Source organism: Lepus europaeus, chromosome 11 (assembly GCF_033115175.1).
Source record: "Lepus europaeus isolate LE1 chromosome 11, mLepTim1.pri, whole genome shotgun sequence".
Lineage (NCBI taxonomy): Eukaryota > Metazoa > Chordata > Mammalia > Lagomorpha > Leporidae > Lepus > Lepus europaeus.
In genome coordinates this window covers 115,270,012-115,292,497 of record NC_084837.1, presented here as the reverse complement: position 1 = coordinate 115,292,497, position 22,486 = coordinate 115,270,012, and the positions used below count along the sequence as shown (strand labels likewise).

Here is a 22,486-nt window from a genome sequence, read left to right as displayed (position 1 = left end):
CACTTTCCACTCTGCCTGTCAAATAAATAAATAAATAAATAAAAATTAAAAAAATAGAGAGGGTCACATGAAAGAAACACTACCACTGTAAGTAACAGTCATTTAAAAATGACTAAAAGGTGGATGAAATACGAAACTAGTATTTTAAAAGCCACCAGGGAACAGAAAATACACAATACTCAACTCCAGCAAGGATGAGCCCTTAAAAAAATATTTGAAAGTCAGAGTTAAAGACAGAGAGAGAGATCTTCCATGCACTGGTTCACTCCCCAGATAGCAACAACAGCCAGTGCTGGGTCAGGCCAAAACCAGGAGCTTCTTTTAGGATTCCTACATGTGTAGCAGGGGCCCAAGTATGTGTGTAATCTTCCACTGCTTTTCCCAGGGCATTAGCACGAGCTGGATCGGAAATAGAGTGGCCAGGAGGTGAACCAGTGCCCATGAGTGATGCTGGCACCGCAGGGAGTAGCCACAGCAGCAGCCCCAGGACAAGCCGTTACTAAGTAAACAGGCACAGGACCATTTTGAACTCTAAGGTGGGGGCTAAGAGGTGAATAACTGTACAGACCAATAAAACAGATCAAAATCCAGAGGAGCCCTGAAATAAAGCTATTCAACACTTCCCAAGAAGCCTTCCCCACACAGCTAATCTAAGGGCAGTCTGGGAAGACCAAGAGAGAATTTTTACAGAGTGAAAAGCTTAATTTTAGGGCTGTATGGTAGATACTGAATCCACCCTCAAAACACCTGAAACCAAAATTAACTGCAGTTGTGACCCATCTCAGGTACAATTCAACTTCCACATCAGAATACTCTAGCTCCCAACCCTTTTGGTCTCTGAGAAATTAGCATGATTCTTTCCAGACAAAGCAGATAGGAATTCAGTCACTATTCTTTTTACACATCATATTCACATACACAACAATTAGGGAGTATTCAAAGAATCATGAAAAGGTAATATGGACAAGAGAAAAAAGTCAATGCAAATCCACAGATGGCTCAGACTGGAATGAACAGACAGTAAGTTTTACTATCTACCTGAACTTTAATGAGACATTTTAGTATCTGCCCATACAACATTTCCATGTTGTCTTAACTAGGCTTATCTTACACATATCGCTGATATACCATGGATTCACTGAGACCTAATACATAGAAACTCAACAACTCTAAAGAGGATAAACAGACTGATCTCCTGAGTCTGTTCTGATGTTATTTAAAATCTTCACAGGATAATGACTTAAATGATTTTTTATATCACAGTACAGTTTTTGAGTAAGTTTTTTTCAAATCAACACATAGTAATTGTACATGTTTGTGGGGTGAAATGTGGGATTTCAATATATATACACTGTATGAAATGAACAGATCAGGGTAAATAGCATATCTATCACCTCAGCAATACCAGGACCTTCAAAAAGTTTGTGGAAAAATGGAATTAAAAGATAATGCACATTTTCCATGAACCTTTTGAAGTCCCCTCATTTACTTGAGATTCAACTAGACCTTATACAAATATGAGCTTATATACAACACTCACATATACAATGCATATAATCCAAGAGAAAGAGAAATAGTGATTTAATACACTTAGAAAAGTAGAACTTCAAAACAGAGCCAAATGGAAATACCCAAAACAAAAAATATAATATTTGAAATGAAAATGTCACCCTAATAGGCTTAAAAACAGACAAGACACAGAAAAGATCAATGAATTCTGAAAGATTAAGAGAAATTATCCAGAGGCAGTGTGATCCAGCTTCCTGCTACTGTGACCAGGAAAACAACAATTAATGGCCTGAGTACCGACATGAGAGAGATCCACCTAGAGTTTTCCACCTCCTGACTTCAGTCTGCCCACCCCCAGGTATTATAGACATTTGGGAAGGGGGAGTAAACCAGCAGATGGGAAGATATTCATTCACTCAATTCTCTTTCATTCTCTCTCTCTCATCAGCATCTCATTCTGGGATATCAGTTTGAGACTCAGCTACTCTGCTTCTGATTCAGCTTCTTGCTATGTCTGGGAAGACTAGGGATGATGGCCCAGGTACTTGGACCCATGTTGGACATAATCGCTGGCTCTTGGCCCAGCCCTGGCTGTTGTGGTCATTTGAAAAGTGAACCAGTGGATGGAAAATCTCTTTTTCTGTCTCTCCAACTTACAAATAAATCTTTTAAAATAAACAAATTTTCAGACAAACATAGAGAGATTCTATCAGCAGCAGACATACAATTCAAGAAATAATACTGAAGGAATTTCTTCAAACTGAAAGAAAATCATCTCCTATAGAAGCCTGAATGGCAGCCACATCCACTCCTACCACTTCTATTCACTACTACACTGGAGCTAACAGCCAATGCCATGAAGCAAAAAATGAAGACATAAACACTGATGGAGGAATTAACTATACCTTTATTCTCAGAGAGCATGTGTTTTTTGTTTTGCTGTAATCATTTTTAAGACATATTTATTTATTTGAAAGTCAAGAGTCAGAGAGACAGAGCTATCTTCTACCTGCTGATTCATTCCCCAGAAGGCCGCAATGGCCAGGGCTGGGCTAGGCCAAAGCCAAGAGCCAGCAGCTTTTTCCAGGTCTCCCTGGGCCCAAACATTTGGTTCAAGTGCTTGAGCCCCTGCCACCCATTTGGGAGACCCAGATGGAATCCTGGCCCATGGCTTTGGCTTGGCCCAGCGCCAACCTTTGCTGCCATTTGAGGAGTGAACCAATGCATGAAAGATCTCCAACTCTGTCACCCTGCCTTTCAGTAAATAAAATAAACCTTTAAAAAATAATAAAATGAAAGCACTTTGATCCCTGCTACACATGTGAGAGACCTGGATTGAATTCCTGGCTCTCAGCTTCCCCTTGCAGAAGCCCACCTGTTCTGGCATTTGGGGAGTGAACCACTGAACAGATGTCCTCCCTGTCTTTGGCTCTCTTGTCTATCTGCCTTTTGAATAATAAATTTTTAAAAACATAGCAATGGGGGCCCAGCGCCAAGGCTCGCTTGGTTAATCCTCTGCCTGCAGTGCCAGCATCCCATATGGGTGCTGGGATCTAGTCCCAGTTGCTCCTCTTCCGGTCTAACTCTCTGCTGTGGCCCGGGAGGGCAGTGAGGGATGGCCCAAGTGCTTTGGGCCCCTGTACCCGCATGGGAGACTTGGAAGAGGCACCTGGCTCCTGGCTTCGGATCGGCGCAGCGCGCCGGCCGTAATAGCCATTTGGGGAGTGAACCAACGAAGGGAAGACCTTTCTCTCTCTCTCTCACTGTATATAACTCTACCTGTTAAATTAAAAAAAATAAAATTAACAAAAAAGATGCAAAATACCCCTAAACTGCAAGCTATGAAGCTGCTGAAAGACATTAGGACATCTCAATAGATGTAGAAATATATCATTTTCAAAACTAGGAAGACTAAGTATTATTAAGATGCACAGTTTCCCCAAATCAATCTATAGATTCAACACAATCTTTACCAAACCCCCAGCAAAATTACTCTGTGGATATTGACAAACTTATTATAAGGTTTATATGCAAAGCTAAAAGACCCAGAATAATCAAATCAATACAAGAGAACTTCAAAAAAGCTCATGGAAAATTAACCTAAAAGATAAGTTTATTTTGGTGTAAGAAAAATTTGAAATCCATGCATAATTTCTTCATAATACACAATTATCATAAACTCATTGAAGACCCATCATATTAAAGGGATCAGAAACTAGAAGATTCCAAACTCACTATGTAACCATAGTAACCCAGACAGACAGTACGGGCAGAACAATACACAACTAGATCAATAGAACAGAAAACAGTCCAGAAAGACGCCTACACAAACAGTGCAAGCTGATCTTTGACAAATAAACCAAGACAAGTCGATAAAGAAAGGACAATCTTTTCAAGGTGCTAAGCAATAGATATCAACATGAAAAAAATAAATAAATTTCTGTCTGGCAACGATAGCATGGCAGGTTAAGCGATAGTTTGTGATGCCAGCATCCCACACTGCAGCTCTGGTTCAAGTCCCAGATGCCCCGCTTCTGACCCACCTCCCTGCTAATGTACCGAGGAGGCAGCAGAAGACAGCCCAAGTATTTGCCACCCATGTGGGTGACACCCAGATGTAATTCCTGGCTCCTGGCTTTAGTCTGGTCCAGACTTGGCTATAACAACTACCTGAGAAGTGAATCAACAGATGGAACATCCATCTCCCTGTACTCTGCCTTTCAAACAAAAAAATCATTTAAAAAAATTCAATCTAAACACAGACCTCAGATCGTTCACAAAAATGAACTCAAAATGTATCACAGCAGCAGGCAATATACGCCCACATTCCATGTCAGAGTGCCTGGTTTGAGTCCGGACTATGATACAATTCCAATCCAGGTTCCCACTGGTGTGCCTTACAGACAGTGGATGATGGTCCAGGTGCTAGAATCTGTCATCAGTGTAGCAGACCCAGATGGAATTCTTGGCTCCTAGTTTCAGCCTGGCCCAGCCCTGGTTGTTGCACATATGTAGGGAATGAATCAGCAGATGGAACATCTCTATCCATCTGTCCCTCTGTTTCTGTTTCTCTCCCTCTCTCTCAGTGAATAAATATCTCTTTTTGAAAAAGGCATCACAGATCTACATGTACAATGCAAACTATAAAACTCCTAGAAGATAATAGCATAGGGGAAAAATCTAGGTTAGGCTTGGCAGTAACTTTTTATATAACAACAAAAACACAAACCATAAGAGAGACAACTGATAAATTTAGACTTCATTAAAATTAAAAACTTCTGCTCTGCAAAAGATACTGTTAAGAGAATGAAAAGACAAGCCACAGACTCAGAAAATCTCTTGAAAAAATACATACATGATAATATATATTCTAAATTGATCTTCTGTACATAAAGATATTGAAAATGAATCTTTATGTAAATGGGAATGGGAGAGGGAGCGGGAGAATGGGAGGGTTGTGGGTAGGAAGGAAGTTATGGGGGGGGGGAAAAGACACTGTAATCCAAAAGCTTTACTTTCAAAATTTATATTTATTAAATAAAGTTTAAAAAAAGATAATGGAAAAAAAATAGTAATAATTCTTGACTCAGCAATTTTTTTCCAAGAGATCTTTTTCTTTTAGCCTTTTAAATTTTAGATATTAATGGGAATGGCAAAAAATAACTACCCAAAGTATTTGATTTAAAGTTTACTCTTCAATTGGCCGCAACAACAGAACTGCACCAATCCAAAGCCAGGAGCCCAGGAGCTTCTTTCGGGGTCTCCCACACGGGTGCAGGGCCCCAAGGACTTGGGCCATCTTCCACTGCTCTCCCAGGCCACAGCAGAGAGCTGGATCAGAAGTGGAGCAGCCAGGTCTTGAACTAGTGCTCATATGGGATGCCAGCACTGCAGCAGTGCATGCAATGTACCGGCTACACTCACAGCAATGGCCCCAAGGGACTGGTTTGCAAAATATACAAAAAAAAAACTTAAAACTAAACAATAAACAATCCAATTAAATGGGCAAAATGAAAGAAAGATCTGAGGCCAACATTCCATCAATGATACACAGATGGCAAAAAGCATATTAACAGAAACTAAATCATACACCACTGGGGAATTTAAAATTAAAACAATTAGAAAGTACTTCATATCTATTAGATTAGCAAAATTCTAAAACAATGAAAACACCAAATGAGAAAGTAGAACAAGAACTCTCATTCACTACTGGTAGAAATACAGAATTGTAGAGCACTGGAAGGCAATCTGGCAACAAAAGAAAGCATGTGTGTACCATATAATCCAGTATTGCACATCTTGGTATTTCCCAGATGAGTTGAAAACACGTCCACACAAAAATATGCACATGGATGGCTACGACACATTTATTCACAACTGCAAAAGGTTTAAGAAGCAATCATATGTTCTTCAAAAAGTTGTACTGGGACAGGCATTATAGTGGCTGAAACACCGCTCGGGGTACCCATCTACCATATCAGAGTGCCTGGGTTCTAGTCCTGGCTCCACACTTGACTCCAGCTTCTAGATGATACACGCCCTGGGAGGCAGCAGGTGATCCCTTATGTACTTAAGTCCTATCACCCAAGTGGGAGACAGAAACTGAGTTCCCCACTCTCAGCTTCAGCCCAGCTCAGTCCCAGCTGTTGTAAGCATGTGGTAAGTTAACCAGAAGATAGAACTGTATTAGTGTATGCACTCTCTATGCCTTTCAAATAAGTGTTTTTAAAAATAAATAAAGGGGCCAGCGCTACGGCTCAATAGGCTAATCCTCCGCCTGCAGCACCGGTACCCTGGGTTCTAGTCCCAGTTGGGGCACCGCATTCTGTCCCGATTACTCCTCTTCCAGTCCAGCTCTCTGCTGTGGCCCAGAAGTAGAGTGGAGGATGGTCCAAGTGCTTGGGGCCCTGCACCCCCATGGGAGACAGGAGGAAGCACCTGGCTCCTGGCTTCGGATCGGCGCAGCACACCAGCACACAACACGCCAGCCGTAGTGGCCACTTGAGAGGTGAACCAACAGAAAAAGGAAGACCTTTCTGTCTCTAACTCTGCCTGTCAAAAAAATAAAATCAAAATAAAATAAAATAAATAATGGGCCCAGCGCTGTGGCGCAGCGAGTTAAAAACCTAGCCTGAGGGCTGGCGCCGTGGCTCAATAGGCTAATCCTCCGGCCTAGCGGCACCGGCACACCGGGGTTCTAGTCCCCAGTCGGGGCGCAGGATTCTGTCCTGGTTGCCTCTCTTCCAGGCCAGCTCTCTGCTGTGGCCAGGGAGTGCAGTGGAGGATGGCCCAAGTGCTTGGGCCTTGCACGCCCACGGGGAGACCAGGAGAAGCACCTGGCTCCTGCCTTCGGGATCAGTGCGGTGCGCCAGCCGCAGCGCGCCAGCCACGGCGGCCATTGGAGGGTGAACCAAGGGCAAAAGGAAGACCTTTCTCTCTGTCTCTCTCTCTCTCTGTCCACTCTGCCTGTCAAAAAAAAAAAAAAAAAAAAAAACCTAGCCTGAAGCACCGGCATCACATATGGGTGCCGGTTCAAGGACCCAGCTGCTCTACTTCCAATCCAGCTCTCTGCTATGGCCTGGGAAAGCAATAGAAGATGGCCCAAGTCCTTGGGCCCCTGGCACCCACATGGAAAACCCGCAAGAAGTCCTGGCTCCTGGCTTCAGATCGGCACAGCTCCAGTCATTGCAGCCAACTGGGGAGTGAACCAGCGGATGGAAGACCTCTCTCTCTCTTTCTCTCTGTAACTCTCTCAAATAAATAAATAAATCTTTAAAACTAAATGTTTAAAGGGACCAGCGCCTACAGTGCTGGCATCCCATATGGGCACCAGTTCAAGTGCTGCCTGCTCCACTTCTGATCCAGCTCTCTGCTATGGCCTGGGAAAGCAGTGAGGATGGCCAAGTCCTTGGACCCTTGCATGTTCATGGGAAGACCCAGAGGAAGCTCCTGGCTTTGGATACAGTGCAGCAAATGGAAGACTCTCTCTTTCTCTCTCCCTGCTTCTCCTCCTCTCTCTGCGTAACTCTGACTTTCAAATAAATAACTCTTTTTTAAAAATGTTTAAAAAAATTAAATAATAAAAAATTGGTATCCCATGCAATGGAGTTTTATTCAGCAATAAAGAAAAATGAGGCCGGCACTGTGGCTCACTTGGCTAATCCTCTGCCTGTGGCACCGGCACACCGGGTTCTAGTCTCAGTTGGGGCGCCAGATTCTATCCTGGTTGCTCCTCTTCCAGTCCAGCTCTCTGTTGTGGCCCAGGAAGGCTGTGGAGGATGGCCAAGAGCTTGGGCCCTGCACCCGCATGGGAGACCAGGAGGAAGCACCTGGCTCCTGGCTTCAGATCGGCACAGCATGCCGGCCGTAGTGGCCATTCGAGGAAGAAACAACGGAAGAAAGACCTTTCTCTCTGTCTCTCTAACTCTGCCTGTCAAAAAAAGAAAGAAAAGAAAGAAAAATGAGCTGTCAAGCCACAAAAAGATACAGAGGACCCTTAAATATATATCACTAAGAATTCAATACAAAAAACCAACATACTATGATTCCAATTATAATGACATTCTGGAATAGGCAAAACTATGACAACATCAGAAAGATCAGTGGTTATCAGGAAGTGGAGGGAGGAAGGATGGAGGGATGAAAAGGTGAAACACAGGGGCAGGTGTATGGCACAGCAGGAAAAGCCACTGCCTGCAAACACAACATCCCATATCCGAATGCGTGGTTCACAAGTCCTGGATACTCTCCTTGTGATCCAGCTTCTTGCTAACAAGCACCCTGGAAGGTAGCAAGTGATGGCTCAAGTGCTGGGGCCCAGAGCTGGTGCTGTAAGATAGTGGGTAAGACCACTGCCTGAGATGCCAGCATCCCACTTGGGCACCGGTTCATGTCCTGGCTGCTCCACTTCCATTGCCTGCTAATGGCCTGGGAAAAGCAGCAGAAGATGGCCCAAGTACTTGGGCCCCTAAACACATGTGGGAGACCCAGATGACACTCCTAACCCCTGGCTTTGGCTTGGCCTAGCCCTGGCTATTGCTGACATCTGGGGAGCGAATCAGAAGATGGAAAATCTCTCTCTCTCTCTCAGGAAGGAAGGAAGGAAGGAAGGAAGGAAGTGCTTGGTCCCTGCCACCCACATGGGAGACCTGAATGGAGTTCTCAGCTCCTGAACCAGCCTGGCTCAGCCCTAGCCTTTGCAGCCATTTGGGGAGTGCATCAGTATATGGAAAATACTTCTACCTGTACCTGTACCTCACCTCTACTTGTACCTCACCTTACTCTACCTCTACCTCTACCTCTATCTCTAACTCCCCCTACCCCCTTCCCCTACCCCTCCCTCCCTCCCTCCCTACCTACCTATCTCTCTCTCTCCCCCTCCCATGTCTGTCTGCCTCACTCTTGCTCTCTTGCTTTGCCTTTCAAGTAGGTGAATACAAAACAAACATTATAAAAAAAAAAAAAAAGAAATCTGGTACCAATGTTGTGGTACAGCAGGTTAAGCTGCCACCTGCAATGCTGGCATCCCATATGGGCACTGGATAGGAGTCCCCACTGTACAACTTCTGACCCAGCTCCTTGCTAATGTACCTAGGAAAGCAGCAGAAGATGGCCTAAGTGCTTGGGCCCCCGCAACCCCTACGGGCTTTGGCCTGGCACAGCCCTGGCTGATGTAGCCATTGGGGAGTGAATCTGCGAACCAGTGGATGGAAGATTTCTCCCTCTGTCTCCCTCCCTCCCTCTGTAACTCTGCCTTTCAAATAAATATAAATCTTAAAAAAAAAAAAAAAGAATTTGGGCTCTCATAATAAACATTCATTTTTATATGACATAGTGATATTCATAGAAACTACTAATATAAACAAGGTTGTCTGTCCTTTCCTATTACCAGATTGTTTTACTTTTAGCTGTGTTGTCAGCTAACAACCCATGTTGTCCCTCTGTTCTAATTTGCTGTTTCTAATCTATGGGGCCTTGAAAACCAAATACTTGAATTGCCAAAAAAACACTAAATAGTCTCCAAATGAAGGTCTGGGAAACTCTCATAAAAGTATAGAAATGTTAAATATGTATTTTCTTAAAATTTCCATTAACCATTTAGAGGCTGTGCATGTGCGTGTATATGTATATGTTTATGTGTATGTAGTATAATTTTAGAGGAAAAGCAAGGGTTTTATAGTCACACAGTCAAGAGTTGACAGCCTGCTGTTAGCACTTACGAGCTTTATAACCCAGGATAAACAACAAAAACTGTCTTCCCTAAATGTTTGCTTTCTTATTAAAAGAAACTACCATCATCACCACAAGTGCTACAAGATCAAACGTGACACTGTATATAAGAAGGTATGGTTGACAAAAAGTAGGTCAACAATTAAAAAGCCAACTTTAGCAAAAAACCGATTTACTTATATAATATTTGAAAAGCAGAGAAAGAGATTGGTTGATTGATTTCATTCACTGGTTCACTCCCCAAACGCGCACAACAGCCAGGGCTGGGCCAGGCTGAAACCAGGAGCCTAGATCTCCATCCAGGACTCCCACATGGGTGGCAGGGGCCAAGCACTTGAGTCATCATCTGGCCATTAGCAGGGAGCTGGATCAGAGCAAAGCAGTCAGGACTCAAACTGGCATTCAGTTATGAGATGCCAGTTAACCCACTATGCCACAATAGTGGCCCCTAAAAAGCCAACTTTCAGGCTAGCACTGTGGTGTAGCAGGTTAAGCATCCACTTGCAACACCAGCATCCCATATGGGCACCAGTTTGAGTTCCTGCTGCTGGATTTCTGATCCAGCTTCCTGCTAATGGCCAGAGAAAAGCAGCAGAAAACAGCCCAACCACTTGGACCCCTGCACCCACATGGCAGATTCAGAAGAAACTCCGGGCTTCAGCCTAGCCCAGTGTTGGCAACTGCAGCCATGATGGGAGTGAACCAACATTTGGAAGATTTCTCTCTGACTTTCAAAATAAATACATGAATCTTTTAAAAATTAAAAAATAATAAAATAACATAAAATGCATGGTATTATTCCATTCAGAGCAAACACAGGAAAACTATACTACTTAGGATGTAAACCCTGAGCTTTACAATTATGGAGAAATTCAAGAAAATGATGGTCACAAAGATTGGGAAAATAGTTCCTTCCACGTGAGGACATACAGACATGAGAAAGGTGAAGCAGAAAGAAGGCACTCTGGTTTGCAGGCCTGCACAAGGACAACGCAAATACTCCAAAATTTTCCTTAAACTGTATATATTTTATGCACTTCCATGTGTATATAAATAAAATGGAAAAACAACAACTGCAAATTACCATTATGGTAGTAATTTACTACAATAAGACAACATAAATCTGGTATCAAGTGTACATTTAAAAAGCTATCATAGGGCCAGTGCTGTGGCATAGGTGGTAAAGCTACCGCCTGCAGTGCCAGCATCCCATATGGGCACCGGTTCTAGTCCCAGCTGCTCTACTTCCAATCCAGCTCTCTGTTATGGCCTGAGAGGGCAGTGGAGGGCCCAAGTCCTTGGGCCCCTATACCCGCATGGAAGACCCAGAAGAAGCTCCTGGCTTCGGATCAGCCCAGCTGCAGCCACTGTAGCCATCTAGCGAGTGAACCAGTGGATGGAAGACTCCTCTCTGTGTGCTTCTGCCTCTGTCTCTGCCTCTGCCTCTGCCTCTCCGTAACTTTACTTTTCAAATAAATAAATAAATCTTTTAAAAAATAAAAAAAAAAAAAGGAAAAACACACAAGACGGCACGTTTTTAGAACTAACGCTTCATGGAGGCAGGAAACACAGGAAGAACAAGTAAGCAAATCATGTCCTGTTCCTGCTGACCCAGGTTCCAGAAAAACTGGAGCAGGTTAACAGTCAGTCACGCTGACGCCTGGCACTCAGAGGCAGGGAAAGCATACCTGCATGCCAAAATATATCTACTTCTGAAATTCTCTCCACAACAAAGGCAAATCTGATTATAAGGCTCTCTGACAAATCAACTTCTTAATTATTTAGAGAAGAAAATTTACTTTTAGTAAATTTAATTAGTACATATTATGCACTTACACATAGTTCAGAAGATTAAACACAAATACACATCAGAACCAAACTCACTGAATAAGATGTGGGACAGTCATATAATAGAACATTATGTCTCCATAAAGACAAATAAGAACTTTATGGACTGTTCTACAGAATATATTCAGTGGAAATTTTAAATAAGTACAAACAGTACATGCTACCTTTGGTTTATGAAAGAAGAATGCACACATGTATCAACGTTAATCAAAACCAAGGCTCTCATTGTTAAAGAGATAAAAACTAAAGTAACTTAACAAACCAAAAATAGTAATAATAAAAAAAGTAGAAAGAAAATTGAATGTTAAATCTAAATCAAAATGATGAATATGACACCACGCTCTCCCTACCTGACAGGGTGGGGAAACAACAGCAGCCCTACCTAGTCTAGGCACTGGCTTCTAAACACAGGCTCCACTCAGAGGAAAGCTCCTCACAGAAACTGCTGACACCAACTCCAAGGCTGGAAAAGTCCATGATGAGCCAACACAGCACGGAGACAAAAATCACATAAAGACTAATGTGCTCAGGCAAAAGAAATCAGCAGTCTGCTTGAAGAGATTCCTACCGACCTTTCTTAAGACTCTCTTGGAATCAAAAAGAATGTCTATAAATTACTGTAATTGTAGGGCCAGCGCTGTGGTACAGCGAGTTAAAGCCCTGGCCTGAAGCACTGGCATCCCATATGGGCACCGGTTCTAGTCCCAGCTGTTCCTCTTCTGATCCAGCTCTCTGCTATGGCCTGGGAAAGCAGTAGAAGATGGCCCAGGTCCTTGGGCCCCTGCACCCACATGGGAGACCCAGAAGAAGCTCCTGGCTCCTGGCTTCGGATCGAGACAGCTCAGGTCGTTGTGGCCATCTGGGGAGTGAACCAGCGGATGGAAGACCTCTCTCTCTGTCTCTACCTCTCTAAGTCTATCTTTCAAATAAATATAATAAATCTTTAAAAAAAATTACTGTAATTGTAATAAGTAAAAATCTATGAGATCACTAAAAAAGCACATTTGCCCCTTTGGTAGATAACATAAAATCAGAAAGGGGTTAACCATTACTCCACCCTTTGTGGCAGGTATTGCAGTTCTCTTCCACTTGACAAAGGTTATAAAAGCCCCTATTAATAAATGAAGAATGGGCCGGCGCCGCGGCTCACTGGGCTAATCCTCCGCGGCTCACTGGGCTAATCCTCCGCCTTGCGGCGCCGGCACACCGGGTTCTAGTCCCGGTCGGGGCACCGATCCTGTCCCGGTTGTCCCTCTTCCAGGCCAGCTCTCTGGAAGTGCAGTGGAGGATGGCCGAAATGCTTGGGCCCTGCACCCCATGGGAGACCAGGAGAAGCACCTGGCTCCTGCCTTCGGATCGGCACGGTGTGCCGGCCGCAGCGCGCCTACCGCGGCGGCCATTGGAGGGTGAACCAACGGCAAAAGGAAGACCTTTCTCTCTGTCTCTCTCTCACTGTCCACTCTGCCTGTCAAAAATAAAAAATAAATAAAGAAAAGAAAGAAAGAATGACAGCTAATAAATATAAAAAGATTAGAGAATTAGAAATTCACCAATTTTCATCACATCTCATATGAGAGTGCCAATTCCAGTCTCGACCATTCCACTCTTGATTTAGTTCCTTATTAATGCACCTGGGAAGGCAGCAGAGGATAACCCAAGGACCCAGGTCCCTAACATATGTGGGCGAACCAAATGGAGTTCCAGACTCCTGGCTTTAGCCAGGCCCAGCCTCAGCCATTGTGTCCATTTGTGTCTCATTCTGTCTTTCCCTCTCTGTGTGTAACTTCACCTTTCAAATAAATAAATCTTATTTTTTAAAAAAGACAACATTTTACAAAAAAAAATCACCATTTGCAACCTTCAATTAAGTTAGTAAGCATCAAAAAAAGGATACTAAAGTTAGTAGAACACTGAGGAATACAATATTTGTGTGGTACCAAAATTCTTACACTTGATCATAGGAGGAAAATTGTATTTTTACAATAGAAAGAGCAAACAGCAACTTCAACCTCATCAAACACAAATCACTAACAGTGGGACATCTGACATTATGCGCCCTCCATAGTACACAAGATGATACACAGTATCACCTAAAACTTTTCTACATGAATCTAATCAAGCCTTTAAAATGTAACTTCAGTGTTGACACTGTGGCGTAGCTGGTAAACCCACCACCTGCTGTGTCAGCATCCCATAAGGACGCAGGTTCAAGTCCCAGTTGCTCCACTTCCAATCCAGCTCTGTACTATGGCCTGGGAAAGCAGAAGATGGCGCAAGTGCTTGGGCCCCTGCACCCATGTGGGAGACCTAGAGGGCTTCCTGCTCCTGGCTTCAGATGGGCCTGGCTCTGGCCATTGCACCCATTTGAGGAATTAACCAGCAGATGGAAGACCTCTCTCTCCTTTCTCTCTCTCTCTCTCTCTTCTCTTCTCTTCTCTTCTCTGTCTCTCTGTCTGTCTATACCTCTCTCTGTAACTCTTTCTTTCAAATAAATAAATCTTTAAAAAATTAAAGTACAAACTGCGTATTAAGTATTATTAAGGAATCATTGTTATTCCTTAGGTGTTGGTTATAGCACGCTTGCAATGTGAAGAATGTCTTAGTTCTGGAGCAGTCATTCAGCCTAACAGTCAAGAAGCCACTTAAGATGCCCATATCCCCATGTCTGGGCCAGCATTGTGGCATATTGGGTAAAGTCGCCACCTGCAACACCAGCATCACCAGTGACCCCCACATTTAATTTTAAATGAGTAGTTCTTTAGCATGGGCACTGGATTGAGTCCTAGCTGCTCCACTTCCCATCCAGCTCCCTGCTAATGTGCCTGGGAAAATAGTGGAGGATGACCCAAGTCCTTGAATCCCTGTACTCACGTGGGAGACCAAGATGAAGCTCCTATTCTTTTCCTATTATTTCAACTTTTTAGCATATTTTAAGTCTTATCATAAAAAAGTTGGTAAGGGGGACAAGCAGGGAACCAAAAGGAGATAGATTTATAAAAGAAAGCAAATATGATCTAGAGATCCTTTACAAACACATCTATACAATCACCTCAAGTCCTTACATGAAAAAAAGGTCCAGTGATTACTCAGCCTACTATCACCTGATCAATAAAAGTAAACAGATTTCAAACAAATACTTACACACTATGAACAGCAATAGTACTACAATCTGTCAATGATTTAAGGAATGTTTGTCACTGGCAAACAGAACACATTTTGCTATGATACCTCACACTGAATCAAAATACATTCTAACATCCATTAATCTTATCTACTAAGATAGCAAGAAAAGCAGTTCTTTGAAGTATTTTGAACTGGGAAATATAATCACACTTGAAACACAGACACATTATCTTGATATCAACTTGTATGAGCAACAAACTGATTAGTCATTTACTCTAAAAGTCACACAATGAAATTCTTAGTCTTGTATTCAAACATAACAAGAAGGAAGACTTATTGAGTACTATGGGCTTCGTACTACGGGCTTCGTGCTTTAACGCCATAATAATCTTGTGAGGAGCTCAGAAATGTGAAGTGATTTGCACATGAGTGACAGCTCCTAGGTGATGAAGATGGAACTCAAATTCAAGTCTGCTGAATTTCAGGTTTGATAGTCCATATTCTGGAGCCAACACTGTGGCACAGCCAGTAAAACCACCACCTGCAGTGCCAGCATCCCATAAGGGCGTCGGTTCAAGTCCCAGCTGCTCCACTTGGGAGATTCGGATAAAGCTCCTGGCTTCAATCTGGCCTAGCTGTGGCCATTACAGCCATTTGGGGAGCGAACCAGTAGATGGAAGACTTCTCTCTCTCTGCCTCTGCCTCTCTGAAACTTCGCCTTTCAATCACATCAATAAACCTTATTTAAAAGGGGGGGAGGGGGGGAGTGGAGAAGGGGCCTGAACCTATGATATTAAATTTAAAAAAGAAAGTCTGTATTCTTTCCACTTAATGGACTTAAGATTAATAGAAAGAAAGGTCTTTCTAAGGAAAAGGTAGGTTTAAAAAAAATTCATATTCAAAGAACTACAATATCTTAAAGTTTAAGGAAAACCAAAAATGAGAGCTACTTCTAAAACTAATGATAGTTGTATAAAAAGAAGCAACTTTTAGCAAGCCAGCTGTCCTCACTGTACATGTAAAATTACACTCCAGCTGCCCGCTGGATGACCCCACTGCCAAAAAATGCTAGTAACATAATTCACACTGAAATCCAGAAGCCAGCACCACTTGCAAAGTGCCTTACATGTCTCCTCTACCTACCAAGTATGTTCACCACTCCAAATTAATAGGTCATTTTCAGCAAAAGCATTTCAATCTACTGAAATATTCAACTTATAAATAAGAAAACTTTCCCAAATATGCAGCCCACAACTAAATAATAGAATACTAGCATTAAATGATTTTTAACCTAACTACTTCATAAAAACACACCAAAACTGTTTCTATAATATAAATTAGGTGAGTGTTTTCTATAAGATCAAAATTCCAATAACTACGACTCTCGTATGTTCGAAGATAACACAAAAGCTTTGTCAAGAAACCTGCATGCTAAAGAGCTACTTATTTAAAATTAAATCTGGGGTCAGCATGTGGCACAGCAGATTAAGCTGCCACTTAGGGTCCCAGCACCCAGGCATCAGATATTGGAGTGCCAGTTCAAGTTCCAGCTGTCCCGTTTCCAATCCAGCTTCCTATGTGCCTGAGAAGGTGGCGGATGATGGCCCAAGTGCTTGGGCCCCTGCCATTCATGTGGGAGACAGGATGGAGTTCCTGGCTCCTGAATTCAGCCTGGCCCCACCCTGGCTGTTGCAGCCACTGGAGAGTAAACCTACAAATGGAAGGTCTATCTCTGCCTATGTAAGCTGGCTGTACTAAGAAGGAATAATACAGCTTGTAGAGTTCTAGCAATATTTTGTATCTTGATAAGGGTGTTGGTACATTTGTATGTTCATTTGTTGAAAGTCTACTGAGCATATTTTTGACCTGTGTCCTTTTGCAAACCGTATGAAAATATACATGCCAAACTTAATAACAGTTCAATTTCAGATTTTTTTACTTTTTGATGGTGTGAAAGCAATGTGCACTCAGTCGACACTGCAATTGTACTTTGAATTGTGATCCTTTCCCACGCTAGTGATAGGCAGTAAGATACTTCCTCTTGGTACTAAGCAGTAGCAGCAGCCACAGTTCTCAGTCAGCCACACAATCACAAGAGGAAAGAACCAACACCCTACAGGGTTTACTGTGCTGCTAGGCTATGAGGTTTGGTAGGCCAGACACATTAAAAATGCACTTTCAACTTAGAGTATTTCCAATGTATGACATGTTTATCCAGACATAATCCCATCATAGGTCATATACAAAGCTTTATCTTCAAAAATCCTCAATCTAAAAATCTTTATTACTAACATTACTGATACCCATCTCTGTTACCAAAGAAGGCAGAGCCTTAAGGAAAAAAACAGACAAGTAATTAAGTAATTTCACCAGAGAGCTATGAAGGACTATGCACTACAGAAAGGGTACTTGACATAAGAGGAAGCCTAAATCCACTAAGAGTAGATTAAAGAATTTAAAGAAAAATCAACATAAATTAGTATAGCCACTATGGAAAACAGTATGGAAGGTCCTTTAAAAACTAGAAGTACAACTGCCATTTGATCCATTAATCACACTACTAAGTATTTATCCAAAAGATGTGAAATCATCCACAACATACCTACAACTATCAAGTTCACTGCAGAACTATTTACAATAGCCAAGATATGGACTCAACCAAGGTGTCCATCAACAGGTGAATGGATCAAGAAAATGCATTATATATTTACAATGTATTATTCAGCCATAAAAAATAAATGAAATGCTGTTATTTGCAACAAAATGGATAGAACTGGAGAATATCATGTTAAGTAAGCCAGACGCAGAAAGACAAATACTGCATGTTCTCCCTTACATATGAAAGCAGAAAAAATAAACAAATCTGAACACAGAATAGTGATTACTATACTAGAGGTGGAGGGAATTTGTAACAAGTACCTAATCAGACTGAGATCAAAGAAAGCAGTCCTAGCACTACACAGGACAGGGAGGTGACTGTAGTTCACTATAACCTCGTATGTGTTTTATTAACAAATAAAGAAAAGAGTTCTAAGCTTAAATCATAAAGGAACATCAAAAGAGAAATGCTGATTAACCTAACAGGATCAGTACATACTGTATATCTGTACTGAAATGTCACTGTAATTATAACCGAAAATATGTACATTAATAAAAAATTCAAAACAAAGAATTTAAAGGAGAGAGAACAGAAGGAAAAACTAGAGTCAAGTCACAAATGAGGGACCAGTGCTGTGGCACAGCAGGTAAAGCCGCCACCTGCAGTGCCTACAACCCACATGAGCACTGGTTCAAGTGCCGGCTGTCTAATTCCTGGATGAAACTCCTGGCTTTAAATGGGCCCAGCACCAGCAGTTACAGCATTTAGGTAGTGAAACCAGAGGATGAAGTGCTCTCTCGCTCTCTCGCTCTGCCTGTCTCTAACAATGCCCTTCATATAAATAAATACACATTTTTTAAAAAATCGTGAATGAGTTCATATACATGCCTTGCTGCAACTTTAACTTTACCCTGAAAGCAGTAACAAAGTACTGAAGCTCTTTCCACTGGAAAGGACACGACTTGATTTGCATTTGTCCTATAGAAGTCATTATGGTGACTGACACGCTCACAACCCCACTTTGTGGGAAGACAGCTTATACAATGCCCCATACTTTCTACGGTTATGATCCTGCCCTACATCCATATGTACCCATAAACAGACAACTAAGTGGGCAGATGCTCAAGTACACAAGCTTGCTAGTAGCCAATGAGAACAAGAACCAAGCCAAAGAAATTGTTTCTTGGGACTTGAAACCAGAAATTCCTAGGAAGAAGAAAGTTAGCACAAGGAGCCGAGGCTGAAGACAGCAGCCAGTAGGCAAGAGGTTAATACAGGAGTGACACAGTGCCTACAAGGAGCAGAAAGTAGGAACTGAAGCCATTAAGATGGGAGGAGTTGAGTGGAGAGAAAGAGCCCAACAGAAATAGTAGCTAAGACAATAACACAGCACTACAGTGAAGTCTTGTCTTCGGCTTCTGCTAGCTCTATTAGGTTCCTTTTCTTCTTGAAATCCTGGGTTCCCTTGTGCATGTCTCCTTCTCTATTTTTAATTTATATAAAGAGTGCCCAAAACAGCACTCCTGCCTCAGAATCAACCCTTGGGACATTCGGATCTGGCTAAAAGGTCCATGAGAGTCTCACAGGCATGGAAAGCCATGACACGGTGGCAAAAAACAATCTAAATGAAAGATCCTGGCGAACAAGACCCCAGCAGAAGGAACAGGCCATCAAGGAGAGAGGCGCCTTTCTCTGAAGGGAGGAAGGAACCTCCACTGTGATACGGCCTTGACTAAACAAGTTCAGAGTCGGTGAACTCAAGGGGCTTCCATAGCCTAGACAGCTCATAGCAAGAGTCTCGGGTGATTGCTGACGTCATAAATAAGAGTGCCAATTGTTAAATCAGCAACGGGAGTCACTGGGTACATGCTCCCCATGTAGGATCTCTGTCCTTAATGTGTTTTACTATGAAACTTAAAAACACTACTAGTCGAACAATACCCTATACCTTGTGCGGTTGTGTGAGTGCAGCCTGTTGAAATCCTTGCTTAGTATATACTGAGTTGATCTTCAGTATATGAAGGTAATTGAAAATGAAACTCGATGAAGGGCGGGATGGGAGAGGGAGTGGGAGAGGGGAGGGCCACGGGAGGGAGGGAGGTGGGGGGGGAAGCCACAACAATACAAAAGTTGCACTTTGTAAATTCACATTTATTAAATAAAAAATAATAACTATATAACAAACAAAAAAGAAAAAAAGAACTTAAAAAAAAGATTATTTATTTGAAAGAGTTACAGAGAGAGGCAGAGAGGTGAGGGGGAGGAGGTAGTGGGGGGGGGGAGGGAGAGAGGTAGGTTTTCCATCCACTGGTTCACTCCCCAATTGGCCACAAAGGCCGCAGCTAAGCTGATCTGAAGCCAGGAGCTTCTTCCGGGTCTCCCATGCTGGTGCAGGGACCCAAGGACTTGAGCCATCTTACTGTTTTCCCAGGCCATAGCAGAGAGCTGGATCAGAAGTAGAGCAGCCGGAGGTTGAACCGGCACCCGTATGAGATGCCAGCACTGCAGGCGGCGGCTTTACCAGCTATGCCACAACGCCAGCCCCTTCTTTTTTTCTTTCTTTCTTTATTTGAGAGGTAGAGCCCCAGATAGAGAGGTCTTCCAACATCTGGTTTACTCCCCATGGCCATTATGGCTCGAGCTAAGCCAATCTGAAGTCAGGAGCCAGGAGCTTCTTCCGGGTCTCCCACATGGGAGCAGGGGCCCAAGTACTTAGGCCATCTTCTGCTCTCCCAGGCCATTAGCAGAGAGCTGGATGGGAAGAGGAACAGCCAAGACACTGACTGGCACCCATACGGGATGCCACGGACGGAGGCTTGGCCCACTGGCCCATGCATGTCTTCTAACAAGCACTCCACTCCACAACTTACACTCACTTGAGAAGCACCTCCTAGCACACTGACTGCGGCAGCAACTCATTGAGTACACACCTGGCTGCAACAAAACAAGAGGCAGGAAAACACAAGGCAAGACGACTACTTAGAAAGTATTAGAGAACAGTAGACATTTTGGGTTACAACTAGGCAGAACTAACAAAGAGTAATAAAGAAATGATCTGAAACTTGGTAGAAAGAACGTGCAAGATTGGGACAAGTGGATGTCAGTAGTGAGGTACAGACAGGAGCAGGCACTGGGGTGCAGCAGGTTACAGGACACCCACATCCCTATCAGAGTGCCAGTTTGGTCCTAGCTACTCTGCTTCTGATCCAGCTTCCCACTTATGCAGCATGGGAGGCAGGAGATGCATGGACCAAGGGCTTGGGTCCTACAACCCACATGGGAACCCCTAGAAGACCCAGACTGAGTTCCAGGCTCCTGGCTTCCTCTGAAAGCAGCTCTGCCTGTTGCAGACATTTGGGAAATGAACCAATGAACAGAAGATTTTACTGTCACTCTGCCTTTCAAGAAGATAGAAATAAACCTGTTTTTTTAAAAAGATAACTTTGGTAAAAAAAAAAAATTTTAACCCAGCCATGGTTTGTTCATAATACGCATTTTCCAAGAGGTTTCTGAAGACTGCTCATATTGTTATTGAATGCCCTTTAAGGTCTAATAATTACTAAATTTAAAAAGCAAGCTTTACGTAAAGTAGACAGTAAGCTATAGTTGTGTGTGGTGTGTGCTCTTCAGAGCACAAATGTATAAAACAGTAAACGTGGGAAGCATCCCAGGAGCCATACGTGAGAAGCTGGAAAGAGTGGTACCCTAATTAAAGAGAGAAAATGGGTGGCTGGAGAAACAGAAACTTTCTACTGTTCTGAACCTTTTGACTTCCATACTAAGTATGTTTAGTTACTACCTATAATTTCAATTACGACTGTCTCCCTCCTCTGCCACACACACACACACACACGCACAAAATGCAAAAAATTAGAAGCACTAACAAAGAACTCTTTATCCTTCATCCATGCCAACGTTCGCCCGCACTGATCGCCTGATGCGACAGCACATCTCCTTCGTGATAGCTCAGAAGCACAACTTCAACACACATTTCACCCACTACGCCGCCGCTACCGGGAAGCCCGCCACGCACGCTGCACGGCTGTGGAACCTGCTCCCGGCAGCAGAAATGCCTCCTTCCAGTTACCACCCTCAGGTAGTACGGGAAGCCACGAACCTCAACTTCTCTACCAAATTCAAAAAACAGCAAATCCTCCCCCCAAAAAACGTGTCCTTATTACTGCACCGCGCACAATCGCTCTAGACATCTCCGGTGCAGCGGGACACTCGATCCAGACCGGAGCCCCTGAAACGTCAGAGCCGGGTGCGCTCGCGCCGCGCGAAGCCCTAGGCTGGCAGCCGCCCCGCAGCGCCCCGCAGCGCCCCGCAGCGCCCTCCCGGCCACCCGCCCGGGGCCCGCAGCCGGCCTCCCCGCCCCGGCCCGGCGGGACACGCTCCGCTCGCTCGCTCGCGACGTCTGCCCGGGGCTGCGCGGCCAGGCCCTCCGGAGGGGGCCGGCTCCACCGGGCCCACAGCGAGCGCCGCGCCCCGGGCTGGCCGGGAGCCCGGGCAGAGAAGCCGCGGGGCTGCCCGCCCTGCGGCCGGGGGTCGCCGTCCCGGGCTCCGCAGCGGGGGAGGCGCCGGGAGACGGCCCCGCGTCCGGGCGGGCGGGCCCGCGGGGAGCCCGGGAGCGAGCCGGACGGGCCGGGCGGCAGGGCCGCGGGCGCTGGCGCGGGTCTTACCTCGGCTCCGCCGCGGCGGCCACCTCAGCCCCCCTGCTCGTCGACGGAAGCCGCCGCCCGCCGCGGCCCCCGGGGTCGAGCCGGAGGCGACGGCAGAGGCCGGGGCCACCGAGGGCCGGACGGTTCCGGGAGGGTGGGCCCAGCCGCCTCAGGGTCCGGGAGAGCGGCCGCCGCGCATCCCCCGCCCTGTCAGACAGACCCCGCCCGGCTGGGCAGGCACATCCCCCGCCGCACCCGCCCAGACGGCGCGCGTGGACGCCGCCTCGGCCGGAGCCGCCGCCGCCGCCTCCCCGCCCCGGGCGCGGAACTCCGCAGTCCCAGCCAACGGCCGCGGCGTCACGCTCCTCGCGCCCCCCGGCCGCTCCGACCCGCGCGCCCCCGGCTCGGCGCACGCGGCCCCGCCCCGCCGACTCCTCGGCCGCAGGCGAGCAGGCGCGCGCGCACTCACCTCCCACGCCCCCTGCCGCCCGCCGGGCCGCCCCGCCCGGCCCCGCCC

The 22,486-nt window shown here is 44.8% G+C and overlaps 1 protein-coding gene across 9 annotated transcripts in view; it reads right to left on the bottom strand.

The window, feature by feature from the left end:
• MYO9A (myosin IXA) overlaps positions 1-22,486 on the bottom strand; it is a 278,674-nt gene that overhangs the window by 255,999 nt on the left and 189 nt on the right. For 7 of the 9 annotated variants that reach the window (XM_062206519.1, XM_062206525.1, XM_062206523.1 and 4 more), the window contains exon 1: positions 21,991-22,075. The exons of 1 other annotated variant lie outside the window; for it this stretch is intronic. The gene's annotated coding sequence lies outside the window, so the exon portion shown is untranslated. Of the gene's footprint in view, positions 1-21,990; positions 22,076-22,438; positions 22,456-22,486 lie in introns of those variants that run through there. One more of the 9 variants, XM_062206521.1, reaches the window with a different exon arrangement.